This window comes from Mastigoproctus giganteus, chromosome 5, assembly GCF_048544385.1.
Source record: "Mastigoproctus giganteus isolate SK-2022 chromosome 5, ASM4854438v1, whole genome shotgun sequence".
Classification (NCBI taxonomy): Eukaryota; Metazoa; Arthropoda; class Arachnida; order Uropygi; family Thelyphonidae; genus Mastigoproctus; species Mastigoproctus giganteus.
In genome coordinates, this window is record NC_143579.1 from 168,432,063 (window position 1) to 168,450,276 (window position 18,214).

An 18,214-nucleotide genomic window follows, 5' to 3' on the forward strand; every position below is an offset into this window, starting at 1 on the left:
TTTGAACAAAATCTTTGCAATCATCCATTATGGATGCTTGCAAAGTTTTTACTCTGTTTTTCTGGGGAAAAATCTGAGTTCCCCCTTATCACACAGTGTGGAACAAATTTCGGAAATTTTTAATTTTCCTAAGTCTGTGGTAATTTTGGACCTTATTTTTTATTTGCAATTGTAACTAATAGTTCAAAAGTAAATCAATAACAATTCAGTTACTTACATTCTCAGTGTTAATGGCAGTCAGTTGCTGGTAAATTGGACACTTTGCCTACCAATTTGTGGCTGCAGATCATTTTCGTTTTTCCATTTCAAGGATCATCTGCTACACCCTCTATAAAATGCTTAAACTATTGAAATGTTTGTGCTTAGGAAAGAGCTTCATCCCTATAAACCATTCCATAACATTTGTGAATTTCACTGGGACTTTTATTCAGCTTTACACATTCTTTTGTTTCTGACTGTGACATTAGACGCAGTGCACAAAGAATATCTACAAAAAAAAAAAAAAAAAGCAGTGTAAGGCCAGTTTGGGTTGGCAGAACTGCCAAGGATACTCTTCTATGCTTCTCTAGAGCCTTCTCCCACAGCACATACTCATGTTATACAGTAGACTTTCAGAATAATGGCACCTTCGGGGATCCAAGATGTCATTATTTTGATTTTTCCATTATCTGGAAAGTTTTTTATTTTTAATATATTTAATGCAGGCTAAATAAGAAATAGAGATTAATAATGCAATTTTATTAACTGCACATAAAAAACAAACATGTTGATGATCCAATGTTACCAGTATATTTTGCCATTAATGCACTGCTGCTTACACTCTGTTCTATTCTATTTTCTGTTCTATTTTCTTTATTATACTGTTTAGTGTCTGCAAGTAGCACTGTGGTATCATTACCCTCCTCCCTACACTGGGTGGAAAAGGCTCAGGTTTGTACCCGTCGATGACGCGAGGAACTTTTATGGGCTTTTTTTTACTCTGTAGCTGAGTTAGCCAAGTCTCAGGCATACATAGCAAGTTTTTCCCCCAGAAGAAACTGGGGGTTTCACCCAGAGAACACAATTTACAGACACAATACATGTGTGTACATGAATTAACTTTCTGGGTGATGCTAATGTAATAGTTTGGATTATATCGTTTGTCACTAAGCTTTAATGTTCTTCTTCTTTTCTTCTGTATAAAAAAAAAAAAAAAAAAAAAAAAAAGTAAACTGCAGCCATTATTAACCCACTGTAGGATGGAAGCCTCCTCAACAATTCATTTTGAGGGATATGGACCATAATCTACCGTGCTGGTCCAGTGCGGGTTGGCAGGTTGACCGTATTTAGCAGTCAGGGGCTCACTATGGCTACGGAGCCATAGTGAAGGAATTTAAAATAAATGTAAAACAGCGGTACAATCATGATATCAGTAAAGAATTCATTTTTAAAATGGTGAACGTAAGGAAATACAGTAATCACGTGACTTGCCGTTTTATTTATTTTTTTTTTATGCTGCAAGACATCTGCACTGTATATAAACATCCGATCTCAATGTTCCGTTATTTCGACAGTCTACTGTATATAAAATTATTGATAAATTTTTCATTATTCTGTAAGTTAGACATCTAAGGGTAAAGATTATTGCAACACATTCTTCTAAGGTATTTTTGTTGCACTCCATACATCCAAACAATATATTAGCATTAGTAGAGGCATATGATGCAAGAAAGCAAGCTTATGCAGCATCATCCAAAAAAAAAAAAAAAAAAAAAACACTTCCATTTCACCCCACCATTCATTTGAAATACCTGTCCAGCTGAGCTTTAAATTTATTTAGGCTATCAACTTCCACAACCAGGGATGGAAGTCTGTTCCACCAACTAACTACCTGCTGGCTAAAGGCAAATTTCAGCACATCTATCCTATACCTGTCTTTCCTCAATCTGAATTTATGCCCTCTCAGGTGATTATTCTGAGCAAGAGGAAGAATCCCATCAGCATTGAGCATGCTCAAACCATTCAAGGCTTTATACACCTCGCCAGTGCCTAGTCTCCAGACACCGTAATTTGCAAAACTTAAGCCTTTTTTCGTAAGAGCAACCCTTTGTTCCATTCACTAATCTTGATGTACACTTGATATAGATGTAGGAAAGAAAAGGAAAAAACTGACTTCAGTAAATAATACAAAGGTCTTTGAGATAATAGAAGAAGAGAAAAAAGCAGTATGTACTGGAACTTAAGAACAAGTTTGAGCTTCTTCAGACGGCTCAGGACAAAGATATAAATGAGGAATATTACAACTTTCTGAAAGTGATAAAGCCCAAGAAACCTATAAGTAAAAATAAATCCAAAGAATAAAAAATTAGTCAAGAAACACTTGTCACAATGAACCAAAGACAACAAATAAAGAGCAAGATAAACACTGACAAGGAGAAAATTGAGTATACTGAGTTATGCAAAGCCATTAGAAAGAGACTCAGAGAGGACATAAGAAGATTTAACACAAGAAAAGTAGAACAAGCATTAAGGGAAAACAAAGGACTTAAATCAGAAGCAATACAGAAAGACAAGATTATCACAATACATGAGTGTTTTTATTCCCAACTACACATAAACATCACATATTACACAAGAATGTGTGACAAATATTCACAAATTAAATTTAACAAACTACTCTCTTTAGCAAGCAGAATGAATGCTTTAAGTCCAATATTATTTAAATTAAATCAGATAGAGAGCTAAAAAAAGAACTGCAAGATCAAGGAGTCATCAATGTCAGATGAATTATGACAAAGAAAGATTGCATACTAGTTCCTACTTGGAACATAATACTCACTGTTGCCAACCCCAAATCACCAACCATGATCTAAGCAGGTTATCTTAACTGCTGTGTTAAAGCCTACTTGGCCAAACCCCTTACGCTGCTACAAGTGCCAAAAGTTTGGATACTAACAAACAGTCTGCAGCGGAGTATCTGATCAGGGCAAAAATAAATATCCATAACACTTATGTATGAAAAGAATACCATGTGACCAACATGCTATGTTCACCTCATTTTCCACGACAAACACTTCTTTCAGTATTGCTGACCTCCTAGCAGATACACCACACGTGGTCAAAATTTTTACTTTTCTCAAATGTACAACTGTACAATGCATTGCAAACTTGAATGACATTTATATGGATAAATCATGTATTTAACACTGACATAGTTAGTTATGACTTTGTTGGCCTTGCACTATAAAGCCTATAAGCAAACAAACTGTCCAGTCAAAACAGTTTCCATGACCACCTACCTAATAGTGGGTATATCCTCCTCTTGTGCTTCCACGTGGATTCTAAGGCCTGTGAACATTGCAAGAAGTATGCCGCCAGGACTGAATCCCGTAGGTCTGCAGTAGCCCTTGGTGGAGGATCCAAATGGCAGATCTGTCAATCTATGTAATCCTCGATATGTTCTGTGGGATTCATATCCCACAGAACATTTCTGTGGGATATAAATGCAGCCAAGGTAGCACCTGCAAGTCACTTTCATGTTTGGCAAACCATTCTAGAACAATATCAGTAGCATAGCAGGGTGCATTATTCTGCTAGAATACACCTGTGCCATCCAAGAAAACAGTCATCATGAAGGGGGGGGTGTACCTGATCAGCCACAATGGAGAGGTAGTTAGTATTAATAGACGCACAGGATGCAAGAAATCAAGCTCTATTTCTTCCTAGAATTTATTCAAACTATTCATTTCCATAACAGAAGATGGTAGTTTGTTCCAACAATCAAACCCCACCCTACCTGAAGGCAAACTTCTGTACATCTATCCTGTAACCATTCTAAATTTGAATTTATGCCCCCCCCCCTCGTGTATAATCTCAGCAAGAGGAAGAATGCCATCAACATTGAACTTAATCTGTTCATGGCCTTAAACACCTGTCAGATCTCCACGCAGGTGCTTAGATTCCAGGCACTGCAATTTGCAGAACTGAAGCTCTTTTTTGCTAAGAGCATCCTTTTCTTCCATTTACCCATCTTATTGTCCTTCTCTGCACCTGTTCCAGTAGATCTACATTCAAACTAAAATGAGGCCTCCAGACCTGTATACAGTACTCAAGATGCAGCATAACCACGGGCTGGTACAAAGTGGTAATCACTCCTTTATCCTTGCTAGTAAAGTTTCTGTATATCACTGACACAACCTGAAGAGTTGACCCGACAGCTTGTCTAGTCAGAGAACTTCACATCTAACTGCACAATTGCCCACAGCTATTTTTCATTTTCCACTATGCTGAGTGTAGTATGACACAGTTGGCATGTTAATCTTGGATTACTGTTACTCATATGCAGTATCTTGCAAAATGTTAAACTTCAACTGCCATCTCACAGCCCATTAGCCTAATTTTTCTAGCTCTTGTTGCAGTAGCTTAGCTTGATTACTGTCATTAAATGCCCTGTTAACCTTTGTATCATCTGCAAACTTTGACATTAAGCTTGATATACCTTCATCAATTTCATTAATAAATATTGAAAATAACAATGGGCCTGGCACTGAACCACTGGGGGACTCCACTAATAACATTAGTCCATGAAGAGCAGTGTCCATTGATAAACACCCTGTCTTCTCCCTCTCAACCAACCCATTATCCATAGCAGTAACTTGCCATTAATGCCACTTTGTTCCAGTTTGTACAGCAGTCTTATGTGCAACAGTACCAAAATACTTCCTGAAAACTAAGTATGTATCAAAATTATTTTTTTTTTGCATTTAGTTCCTTTGTTACTGCATAATAGTATCCAATCAGATTAGCCAGATAAGACTACTCTTTAAGAAATCCATGCTCTGACTGCAGTATAATTGCATTCCTGTTGAGATTGTCATGCATTAACGTCTTTAACCAGTGACTCCATTATTTTCCCTAGAACAGATGTTAAGCTAACAGGTCAGTAATTACTAATGTCATCTTTTGACTATCCCTCTTTGTGAATTGGTAATACATTCGTACATCTTCAGTCCATAGGGATCTCTTATAATTATTGCTAAGGGTTTTTTTACCTCCTTTGCTACCTGCCTTTTAGCATTAGTATTGGAATGCTAATGCTAAAAGATAGGTAGCAAAGGAGGTAAGCAAACCTTTAGCAATAATTATTAGAGCATCTTTGGATTCAAGAAAGATACTTTAATATAACTGAATACATTCCATCCACCCCAGCTGCCTTTTTTTATGTTTCGCTTCAACAATTTCTCTTCCACTTTCATTCCAGTCATCACAAAATTATTTAGCTCCCCATTTGAGTTTGATAAACTTCGCCATCCCTTTCCCTAAAGAATTCATTATGTGAATGTAGAAGCAAAATTCAGTTAGTCATCAAGAGTTAAACCATTGATATCATGTGCCCCAATGTGATTCTACTATTAATATAAGCCTAGAAGTCTTTTCTTCTGTTCTTTGCATTTTTTGTTAGAGAATTCGTAATCTGCCTTAGCTTGACTTACCTTAAAAAGACTTGATTACAGCCTAATTTGCATCTACCACAGGCTTCTGCATCACTTGATAATTTATATGCATTCCATACATTTTTCTCCTATGCCACAAGTCTCATCAGTTCATCTGACATCAATTGAGGTCTGAGCCTTGTACAGTATTTCTTAGTTGGTGGCATAGTGTTTTCTGGAAGGTGCTACTGGTGGTTCCCCACATCTGTACCATGATACTTTGTGAAGAATTACAGAACCTCTGTACAAGCCAAAAAAAAGAACAGTGTCTGTTTTGTGTCAGAATGGCGGTATGTTCTTGTTGTTGTGTCTCTGGCTACAGGGCCCCTAGTGGAACCCAGAATTGCCCGCCACCATCACTGGGAGGTGAGCCAGGCTGCCCATTATACTCTGGCTGGCCTCTGCTACAGTTGCTTGAGCTTCCTCACAGACACATAAAATAAAATAAAATAATAATGGCAGGAGTGAGTAAGGAAATAGTGAAGAAAGGTGGGGTACAAAATAGTTTAAAAAAAAAAAAGAAGCAGGCCATTGAGAAGGGACCTGCTAAAGATGGAAACAGGGAAGATTGGGGAAGGGGACTGGCCCCCAGGGGTAGAAAATCATGGGAGTGGAATATTTCTTAGTTGGTATGAAAAGACTAGTAACTATAATAATTATTTCCCTGAATTCTTCCCATTTAGAATTTGACATTGGTAACATCATCAGTTTGTTGCACTGCATAAAATTTAAAATCTGTCTGAGACCACTATAGTTGCTCTTAGTAAAGCAAAAGCCTTCCTCTTTACCCTTGACACTATTTATGGCTTTAGGTATATTCTGCATCAGTACACTGTGATGCAGAATACCACGCAGTGGATCTTTTACCTGCAGATTCTTAATGCATGTAGAATCGCTGCTGATAACCAGATCAAGAGCATTGCTTCCTCTTGTTGCCTCTCTACCATGCTGCTATAGAAAACAGTCATCGAAGAAATCTGAAAGTCTTGCTGGTGTGCGAGTGACCAAGCCATAAATTCCAGTCAACATCTGGAAAGTTAAAATCCCCCAGTATAACGTTCTGATTTACTGGCCCACTATTTTTTCTGTATAGTTGGTTGGTATACTCATCACAGTCTATAGCACACTCCTCTCTCATTTTCCCAGTGCTTATGTCATACCAAACTGACTCAATATTGCACTCATTGCCTTAGATTTAATGTTTCTTAACTAAGAGATAACCCTTCCCACTTCAATAAATGGACATGCATATATAATTATTGAGAAGAGGCTTAACTTGTTCGTGCAATAATTAATAGAAATTTCAAGTGCAGAAATAAAAACACTTTTGTTGAAAGGTATTGAGAGTTTTCAGCATGAAATTTCTGAAATCGTATGGGAAGTCTTGAAGACACTGTGTACCTAGCTCCATGGTTAAATTATTCTTTATTTGAAATTGATATTCTAAAGATAAATTTATTTCTCCTCAGTATCTATAATTCATAAGTTGATTGACCTGTCATTTCAGTGGAAAATTCTTTTTCTATACTCAAAAACAAATTCATTGAAACAGTGTGCACTTTTCATTCTGCCTAATTTCAATCAAGCATCACTTCCTTAAACCCTGATCTTACCCTATCCTCACATGTGATTAGAATTATTTTAACCTGACTTGAAAAAGAATTCTTGAAATTCACTCCATATAATCTAATTTTAATGTATTTACTCAGTTACAGTCTTCCAAAAGCACTCTTATTTTTGATGTCAGATACAGCTGAGTCAATATTTTTTTCTCTATCTAACATTTGACTGATACTTCCTTCACCTTAAAATTTTTGTTTAAATGCATGTAGAATCACTGCTGATAACCAGATCAAGAGCATTGCTTACTACTACTACTCTTGTTGCCTCTCTACCGTGCTGCTACAGAAAACAGTCATAGAAGAAATCTGCAAGTTTTTCTGGTGTGTGAGTGACCAAACCACAAATTCCAGTCAACAGTAACAGGTCTCATCTTAGATCTGATCTGTGTTAGCATTATTAGTTAAAAACTGCTGTTCATAAATGTTATTGTGTACAGCATTTTTAATGTGTCATCATTATTTTTTGGTTATCTGTTTTTAATATTAATTTTAAAGATGCAAGCCCTCCCACCCTCTCAACTGTTTCATGGGGCATGCCATTTGTTATTTTTTATGGAACCTATCCAGTCGAAATTATGTTTGCTGTGGGAATACCTTTCTTGTCATGGGTTCCAACCAAACCTGTTCCAGCACTGTTATTAGCCTATTTTATGTGTTTCCATATGTATAGTCCAAGTCTTGGCAATAAATTGATATAGACTAATCAAAACCTTCATCTATAAAATGTTTCAGATTAATAAACAACTTAGTACAAAGACTTTAATCACTAATTAAAATCTATGTGTAGTGTAAAAAATGACTGATCAACTATAGAAATCTTTTATTTTTTCCCAGTCACCACAAATACACCCTCGAAACAATAATAATAAAAAAAAAATGCTAATAAGTAAGACATTATTTCACAAAATGTTTGTTTAAACAGCAATATCAGTAAAAAATTAAGGAAATATATAGCATTTTCATGTAATTTGATTAGAAATACTAAGCATACATTTCAAATTGCAATAAAATTAAGAAAACCAGTTATTACATACAGTACTGCAAAAAGTAATGGAAATCTACATGCAAGTGTGCTTATCTTCATGAAAATTATGGAAAACAGTGAGCTACTTTGATGTAAATCACAATATTTAAAAGTTGTTTATCTGTCAAAATAGTACGACTCGAATGTTTAAATCACAAACACTACATAACAGGAACCTAATTAACAGTTTAAGTATTAGAGTCTTAACACAGTAATCTATAAAGACAAGTGTAATAGAACAAAACCTTTTAAACAGATGAATGAATATCTGTTACAAAACAGCAAAAGTACCAGTATTACAATCACTAGTAAGAAAGATGCACTACATTAACACGACTATTTCGGAGACTGGCTTAAAGCAACATCATTAAAATCATTACAGCTTGCATAATTTTTTTACACTGTGGATTGCTAACACATAAAGCAACATTTTATCAAGGAGTATCTCCTGTATATGAAGACCTAGAAATTTTGCTTTATGGTGATGTGTTAAGAGAATTTTATCCAAGAGCATTTTTTTGCCTTACAGTTTTCAGTTTGCTTTCATTATTTTTTTTGGAAATTGCAATCTCTTAAACAATGCTCCAAAGATAATTGGGAATGTGAAATTGTACAGAGTGGATTATTTTTTATCAAATGCAGAATTTGTGCCATATATTCTATACTCTTATAAAAAATCAACCAATACATTACATAAAATGCACAACTTACATTGATAGTTGTGTATGGTACCACAACGAACCACTAATAACATACAGCAGTTATTACAGAAAAAAAAATCTGTTTTAAATCTATTTTTTTTTCTTAATGTACTAAGCATACAGTACATCTAACAAAAAAGAAGCACAAGTTTACAGTGATTTTTGTTATGTAATATACTTTCATTGTGGCATCCTTCAGGATCTGTTATGCTCTGTCTGTTGTCGTAGACAATATGTTATCACATTTATAGCTTCTTTGCAGTGCCATCCTAATTCAAGGACTTTTTTTTTTTTTTTTTTTCAATAAGATGGTTCAGCTTCATCTATGAATTGTATTAATGAAATTCCTACATGAAAATTTCGTAAAAATGCCTTCCAGAAGGTTTGGATGCTGCATACTTAAGATATTGCCCCTTCCCCTCTGAATTTTGTGAATAATAATCTGTGCAATTACCCTTTCTTGGGATTTTTGAAGATGTTTACTGTAGTAATCAACATAAAACCCAAGAGTTATAACTGGAAATTGAAGCTGTCACTGAATAAACTGATGATGGCATCTACAACAGAGAACTTTGTTTAGAAAAGGCAAACAGATATTGGGAACCCATATGTTTATAATTGTCTTATGTATAAATTCAGAGGGTGTGGTTGAGGGTGGCTCTGGCCACTGAATGTATAATTTATTTTTAAAATATGACAGTCATTATAAAAATCTGTCATATTTATATAAAAAATCATTTTATGGACAATAATTTAATTAAATTTATGAAAACAAAGGTGTATTTCTGATATTTTAAGAATTTTGGCCATAGGCTTAAAAATTTCTAATTATGCTTCTGCAAAATACACTAAGAAATAGTTTTTTTTTTTTTCTGAAGACCATATTTTATGCAATATTATGAGAAAAATAGCTGATCATATTTTTTTGTAACTGTTGAACAGATAAAAGTAAAATGCACAATGGTGTTAGTCCTCTTCATAACAAATGTCATTAAAAAATTTTATTTACTTCATATGAGCACAGCTGGATAAAAATGCCAAGTCTATTAGTAATAACCAAAACTGAGGAAGGATGGTGCAGAATAGATGTGCGGAAGTTTGCCTTTAGCCAATGGGTGGTTTGACTGCTGGAAAAAACTTCTGCCTGATGTTGTGGAAGTGGACAGCCTGAATAAATTCAAGGAAGAACTAGACAAAGTGCTGGAGGGGATGGATAAGTCGAAACAGGTAGGGTTTTTTTTGTTTTGGGCTAATGCTGCATAAGCTTGCTTCCTTGCATCATTTTCTACTAATATTTAACTTATAGGCCATGTAGGAAAAGCTACATGGCCTATAAATTAAAATAACAACAACAGCTATGTAGTAAAGTACATTAAGGGAGTACACGTGTTTAATTAATGAACATCTAAAGCCAAAAACAGCTGCTTTCAAACCTTCAATTTCTCTGTTCATATGCAGAGCCATCATACGAGGGGTTTCCGAAAAGTAAGGTAACACATTTTTTTTTCTTAATAATCGTGAAAGGGAATGAGATGAAACGTGGTGGACAGATAAACCCGTTAATAACGTTCAAAAAGACCACCAGTGCAGTGTTGCAGTACTGTCCTCACAGGAGATTCCGGTTGCAAAATGGTCACTACCATGCGAGTGTGGTCCAAAACAGGTATTCATGAAGTTATTCGCTTTTTGCAAGCAAAATGGTCTTCACCAAGTAACATTCACCATGAACTGGTTGCTGTGTATCTCGAAAAGATGATGCCAAAGAAGCAGGTGTGTTTTTGGTGCAATAAATTTAAAGCAGGCCGTGTTGACATTGAAGATCGACATCATGGCCACATTGTTCTGGGATTGCCTAGGCATTCTGTTGGTGGATTTCTTGCCAAAGGGATGCACAGCTTTATTGTACAATGTTGGAAAAACTGAAAGCCAACATTCAATGCAAACGACCAGGACTCCTGACAAGTGGCATGATTTTTTTGCATGACAACACAACTCCACACACTGCCCACACCACTTGTGAGTTGTTGCACCATAATCGTTGGGAAACTGTCACATCCCCCCTGCATCCCAAACTTAGCACCTTCAGACATTTGTTCGGCACTTCACTATGAATGAGGAAGTTCATAGGTGGTGCGATGTTTGTTACTGCGTGTGGGCACGGACTTCTTCAGTACTGGTATTGATAAACTGATCCATTGTTGGGACGAGTGCATCAATAAAACTGGAGACTGTGGAGAGTAATGCATGTTCACTTATTTCTTTGTGTGTAATTTCAACTTCATATTATTAAACATCATCGAGAGAAAAAATGTGATACAATTGTGTTACCTTACTTTTCAGAAACCCCTCATTCCTTACAGTAGGGGATATAATTCTTGCTCTAGGTTCCTTAAACTCTATGACCAGCCTTGTCTGACTCAAAAAAAATTTTCATAAGACAACATTATTCCTTTTATCAAGTAAAGGATGACAAAGGCTATTTTTGATGTGTATCAATCTGAGAGAACTTTATAAAACTGAATGAACTTGCACAGGCATAAATGGTACTCCCAACTATGTCAGCATTCTGGAATATCATACTTGTATGGCTTAAGATGGAACTGTGTGGAATTTTATAGGTCTGTTTGTATGAATTTGATTTTTTTTAAAGTAACTTCTAAAATTTAATACTCATTGTTTTGTATATGTGACAAGTTATGTTTATGTAATGTACCGATACCTTGTGATTATACTGTAATGTAAGCAGACAGTTTATTTACAAGGATGTAAATAAACCATCTTAGTTAATAATAATTATTTTCAAGGTACTTAAAGTACTACATTATTTATTCTATTCCTGACAACTTCTATGGAGTGTATAATATTGTGATAAAAGGAATAAGTGATACAATGCTTGTGCATTATCAGATATATATATATAAAATTATAATAATTACACGAACACTTGCCCAATTAATGTTTTTAGTACCACCACATGCTGACTGCTACATACAAACATGATTGTTCATTTTGTACAAATCAAAGAAAATAAGTGATGGGGTGGGGGAACAGAAATTGGAAATAAGGAAGAGGTTTAGAGTTTCAATTTGAATCACAGATTCAAAACCCTGAGTACTGTGTTAATTTGATGAGGTGGAAATAACACTTTCTGATCACTGCATTTTCCCATGAAGGATATCTACAGATTTAACTGTTAGCAGTTTTAAATACAAAACAGAAATTAAAGAGTTCAACAGTTTGAAAAGTTGCAGGATACTTTACTTATGAGCCATAATTTACAGAGTCAGTTATTACTATACACTACTTAAGTCAAAAAGATTCCCCATGAAGATTCCCCCCTCACCAATCTCTCTCTCTTCAAATTAAATTTTCCTGATTCAGCAGGGTAACTTTTGCTGCTCTCATCCATGAAGTGCTATATAGCTATTCTTTGTCATGTATGATGGCTATCCAGTTAGAAGTACAACTTGATACTAATTATCCACATCCAATTTTGATAAGTTTTAAAACTGACTTCCTGTTTTTAAATGTTCAAAATGGAACCATTAAACACCATTCTTACTTTTTGTTATTATCGATTTTGTCATTTTACAGTTCACTTGACCACAAGTATAAATACTATTAATTAAAATAAGCATGTATTCAACTCTCATCACATCAAGGGAATCGGAAAGACAGCAGCCACCAACATGAGAATTGAAAAACAATTGTTGCGAAATTCTAAAAATGACGACACTAATAAATTGCTTTACACATAAGTTAAACTTTAAAATCATTACTAACTTCTTTTAAGAGACCACCTTGTTCACTTTTGTACTTCTTGTGAATAAGGTGGTCTCTTAAAAGAAGTTAATAACGATTTTAAAGTTTAACTTATGTGTGAATTAATTTATTAGTGTCGTCGTTTTTAGAATTTTGCAAAAATTGTTTTTCAATTCTCATGTTGGTTTTTGGAGGTTGGTGGCTGCTGTCTTTCCGATTCCCTTGATGTATATGAGAGTTGAATACATGCTTATTTTAATTAATAGTTATTTTAACTTGATTCATTTATGACAATACATGGGGGGGTAAATTCATATTATAATCATTCGTGATTGAGTGTTGAGAGATTAAAAGTCCTACTCAAAGGTATGAGGTTTTCACCAGTATAGGAGATCTTACTGAACTTCACTACACTTAAAATATACAATACTGAAAGCACCAGCGTAAGTGAAATTTTAATGAGAGAAAAATATAAGTTTAACACAGAAAGCCAAAAATCATCAAAGATTTATGATGCCAGAAGAAGCTGACTGTGCAGATTTTTACACCACCACTGGTTTTATAATGTCGGTTTTGTTCAAGAAGAAATGATCAGGATAATTAACCCCAAAGATTTTTCCAAAAGTAGTTATAATTCTGCATTTTCTATGAGCAGAACAGCTAATAGATGCTGTTATCACCACTACACATACATGAAGGCTGTATCCATCCTTGGTTTTGCTACTATTAAGTGAAAGCAGCATTTTGATTGGTTAATTAGCATAATTAACATCCCACTGTAGATACAAGAGTCTAATATTTAATATAATATCTACATAAGTATCTCTCCAGCTATCCAATGTGAAATAGGATAATTGTTTATATATAAATTACTATACTGAAGTTAAGAAACTGTGTACTTGTTTTAATATGCTGCCCTTAGGAATGGCAGAATGATCATTTTAATTTAAAAAAAAAAAAAAAATCAGATTATCTGCGATTTGGTAAACCTTCCATTCCTCTGATGAAAAATCATTAAGATTAAATTAATTAATTAATAATACTTAGCCCCAACCTTTAAAAGTAACAATTTGTTTATTGATTATACAATGTCAAAAAGTTATATATCTGTCATACTGAACTAATTGTTTACTTGTAAATGATATTTCCAAACAGACTTTAGGATTCTGTTATAACAAGTCTGAAAAAGCACTAAATATCAGCACAATTTTGAATTAGGCATGCATCTGTGAAATCTTTTTTAAACCAAATTCATATGACGAAAATAAATTTGAAGCATAGGAAAATACTGGTACTTACCAAAGCAAAAATAAATGACTGTCTTCAGACAGAGGTGAAAGGAAACTGAACATTCTGAGTTGCAGCCCCTGCAACAGCATGGATGTCTTCATGTAGAATGACATTCTTTTTCATATCACAAAGAGTATAAGGGATTTTTTGCACAGACAACCCAATTTGCACAAACTTGATACTTAACCAACAAAGTATCAAGTCATGGGTTTCCAACTGCTGTGGCTTTTGGCCCTCTGGTTATTTGGAAGCCTGGGTTCTGACATCCTTGTGCCACTTGCTACTCATTTGGAGAGGTCTGGGTTGGAATCCCATAGGAATTATTAACCCACTAGCTGGCACATCTCTACAAGTCACATGTTAAATGTATGCCAAGCTGTGCTAGTTGAACACTAGTACTAAAAAATGGTAAGAATACTTATAAAAATTAAAATAAGAATTCCACTTACATGATCCACTAACAACAGTGAATCAACATCTACAAAAAACATGTAATCCGAAATAAACCATCCACCACAAACTTATAATCAAACTGGAACAATGACATGCAAGATATAAAACCAAATCCAAAAATAAATTAATGTTAGACATCTATTTCTCTCTAGAAATAATTTTTCTGAACCATGTTCTCACAGATGCTTAGGCCTATCGTTGCATGAACCAGTATATAGGTATACACAGAATCCCTAATACTGAAATCTGATTTTTTTTTATGGACATACTTCTCAAATTCCATCAAAATCATTGGTGCAGATCAAAAGTCAAAAATATACTGAAAGAATATTAAACTTCATATTTACATCATTCTGATAGCTATTTTAATTTTCATGGTTTTTTTTTTATTTGGACATTAGGAGGTACATGAGTTTCCAACCTCATGGTTCCAAATCCCACCAAGATAGAAGTTTTCTTTAAGTTTTAGACACATTAGCATATATGCACAAAGCACCCATTATCTTTATTTATTGTCTTCTGTCTATCCATCACCATATAATAAATCAACTCTCAGTGGATGCATTTTAATAAAATTTTATATTTGGGTCATTTAGAAAGATTTGTTCATCCATCCCAAATTTCATTGAAATTAGGTAAATAGAAATCTGGCAATTATTATTTCTTTGTCTATCCATCCACATGTAATAGGTCTACTTCCATTGGCTGAATTTTCATGAAATTTTAATTTGGCTCTATTTGAATGATTTGTCAAGGAATAGAAAACCAGCAGTTATTAGTTATTTTTTAAATAGGCTATCCATGTATTGTATATAGCAGCTGGATATTATGTTTATTTCCATGTGCTGACTGATGGAATGAGTTTGCAGTATTAGAGAAACAAAATGCTCTCAGTTCGTGCATTGTTACTATTTGCTAAAAGTGCCTGAAATATGGTGCACTGGTATATTAGCTAACTTGTCCCCCCACACACACACTACTTGAGTTAGTCTCAGGCAAGGGCACACAGTTTCCCCTCCAGAAAACTAAAGTTTTTCATCCAGAACCTTCCCCTTACCACTTGTTGCTTGTTTGGAGAGGTGTAGGTTTGAGGCTCATCAGGGCCTCAGAGCCCCCTTCAGCTTCAGTCAGGCTATAGTCAGACAATCACAGACATAAGGATGTTTGCAATATCACTTGACTCCATTGTTAGACTCACTTTCTCATGTATGTAAATGCTTTACAGAATTCAGAAAGAATTTAATTACCATAAGTAATCTTATATTTTACATGGAAAGTGACAATGTGATTCCTTTCGTAATATTCACAATACTTATGTTCAGAGAAATTCAGGAATCTTTTAGAATTCTTGTAGTCTTGGAGAAGCACAATAATCACACAACTGTAATGATATTATTTGATTGAAGTGCCAGTGACTGCTCTTACGTGGTAGACCAAGGTGCTACTAATGAAGAAACACAGTAGACTTGGAAAAATTATAACGCGTCCAAAGAAGTCCATTGCATCCCAGCAATTAAAAAAAATTCCAGATACATAAGGTTTGCCTCGTATAAGAGCTTCATGGTGATGACATAAACATAGGATGCAATTCTGTGAATGATTTCTATAAGATTAATGTTGTTCAGTGTTGGTTAGTAATAACACCTTGCTTTATCTTAATGGCCATGTAACTTGAGATACTGGGTTCACAAATGATCAATGTGGATTGAAGAAACTCGCTGACAACATGATGCATGAGTAGTGGTGTGGGCAACTGGTGGAACCCTATGTTTTCCATATACTGTGACAGATGAAACAGATTTATGTTTCAGGAATTTCTCATGTCTTTCATTCAAAATATTTATTGATTGAATATTTAAATGAATTATATGCATGGCTTCCAGCAGGATGATGAATTGTTAAACTTATCTGATAATTTCCTAGTAAGTGGAATGGAAGATAATAGAGATTGAATGGCTAACATGATTTGACATTACTGAATTTCTTTCCCTGGGGGGAAAGATTTGAAATATGTTCCATATCAAGATCAAAAAATAATTGCAAAGCTACAGCAAAAAATCACACCCAAATGTGCAAAGATTAATGAAGCCATGTTTATTCAACAGTCATGTGTTTTTAGAAGTAAATATAATGCAAAAGTTCATTATTAACACTAAAAATCCTCTAAAACAACACTACAAAAATGAACTCTTGAATGTGAAGTGATGAAAGCAATCAGTGAATTAGGATTATAATGAATTATTTGTTGTTTGTACCCCTACCCCGTGTATTTTTTTTGGATTGTCTATTTATTACTCAGTACAAAGTATATTTATTGTTGTCTAGAGTATCTGTTTTGACGGGGTGCTTTTATTTTGGTTCACTATCTTATATTTCAAAACGGTAACCACTAATTATAACTGCCACCCATTTAGAACTCATGTTTAGGGTCTGATACAGACCAAATTTATAGAACTTGTGAAAGGTGGGTGGCCATAGGATACTTTTGTTCTAGAAGACATTGTTAATAATTGATGAGATATGATAGCTTGATGCTAGTGAAATAATAAATTTGAGTTATTGTATAGAAACCCCACAATGTTTTAAAAAAAAATCTTTAGCCAAACTGCCACCTCATTAGATTTATGACAGAGAATGTCTTTTTGTACTCAATTTGGCCCTTTCTCTGTCTCACTATCATAATGTAGTCACAAAGAGCTGTTCCATCTTTTTGAAAAAAATAAAAACTATATTAAATACAATTTAAAATAAAAATTCACAGAATTTTTACTAATGAATTGGCTGTCCAGTGTGCTAGTCTATATTGCAAAATATTAATGTGGAGCAAAGCTCAGTAAGTTGCCAAAGAAATATGATGTAAAATTTCAGAAGATATATATGCAAGAATTACCATGTATTGTAAAATATGAAAGAGGTGATATGTTGTCCTGTGTATGCAGGTGTGATTTTTAAATTTAAAGTGACAGGAAACAAATCAAAGATTTGCAAACAGATAAGCACCATGACAGTATGAGTGCATACAGAGGAACCATTTCATAGTGACAATGATGTTCCAAATGTTTATTTGCATCTTTTGTCATAGAAAGTCTTCCTCTGAGTTGTGGTGATCATGCAGATACGTTGTTAAGAAATGTTTACAATTAATGAAATAACAAAAAAAAAAAAAAAAACTAGTTGTAGGAAAACAAAACAAAAGATAATGTATATTTGAAAAATGCCACTGAAGCAAAAAAGATTTTGAAACATGTGTGCATATGTTGGCCATGTTTGGGTAAATGTTTAAGTAGACTGGGAAAGTGGTGACAACTTCCAATATGTCCATTTAAAGAAGTGTTGAGAAAAGCTATATGAGAATTTGCACTAGTGATTGCTTGTTGTCCAATTTAAAGTATAACAAGCAATCATTATTGAGTGGTACTGACTCATTATAAAAAAAAAAAAAATTCTTTTTGAAAGAAGGAAAATTAATGAACTGCAGAAAAATAACTTCTGAATTGCAAACTTCTGATGGAGGCAATCTTAAACAGGCCAAGTAAGCTGATAATTGTTGGAACTTATACCAATGTTTGAAAATCAAAACATCGCTCTTCAGTCAAATATATCTTGCATCCATGTAATGAAGTCATTATTACTAGATATATTGAAGAGTATTATGTACATTTTTATTATACCAACCATTTTTAAATCTTCCCCTTGCATTTTAAAAGTTGGCTACTGTAGCAGACTAATCCAGAAGAATCATCCAGGTGTAAGACAGTTCAATGAATTATGTGTGAAAGTCGTGGACTAATGTTATTAGTGGAGTCCCCCAGGGTTCAGCGTTGGGACCATTGTTGTTTTCTGTATTCATTAATGATATTGATATCAGGCTTAATGTAAAAGTTTGAAGAT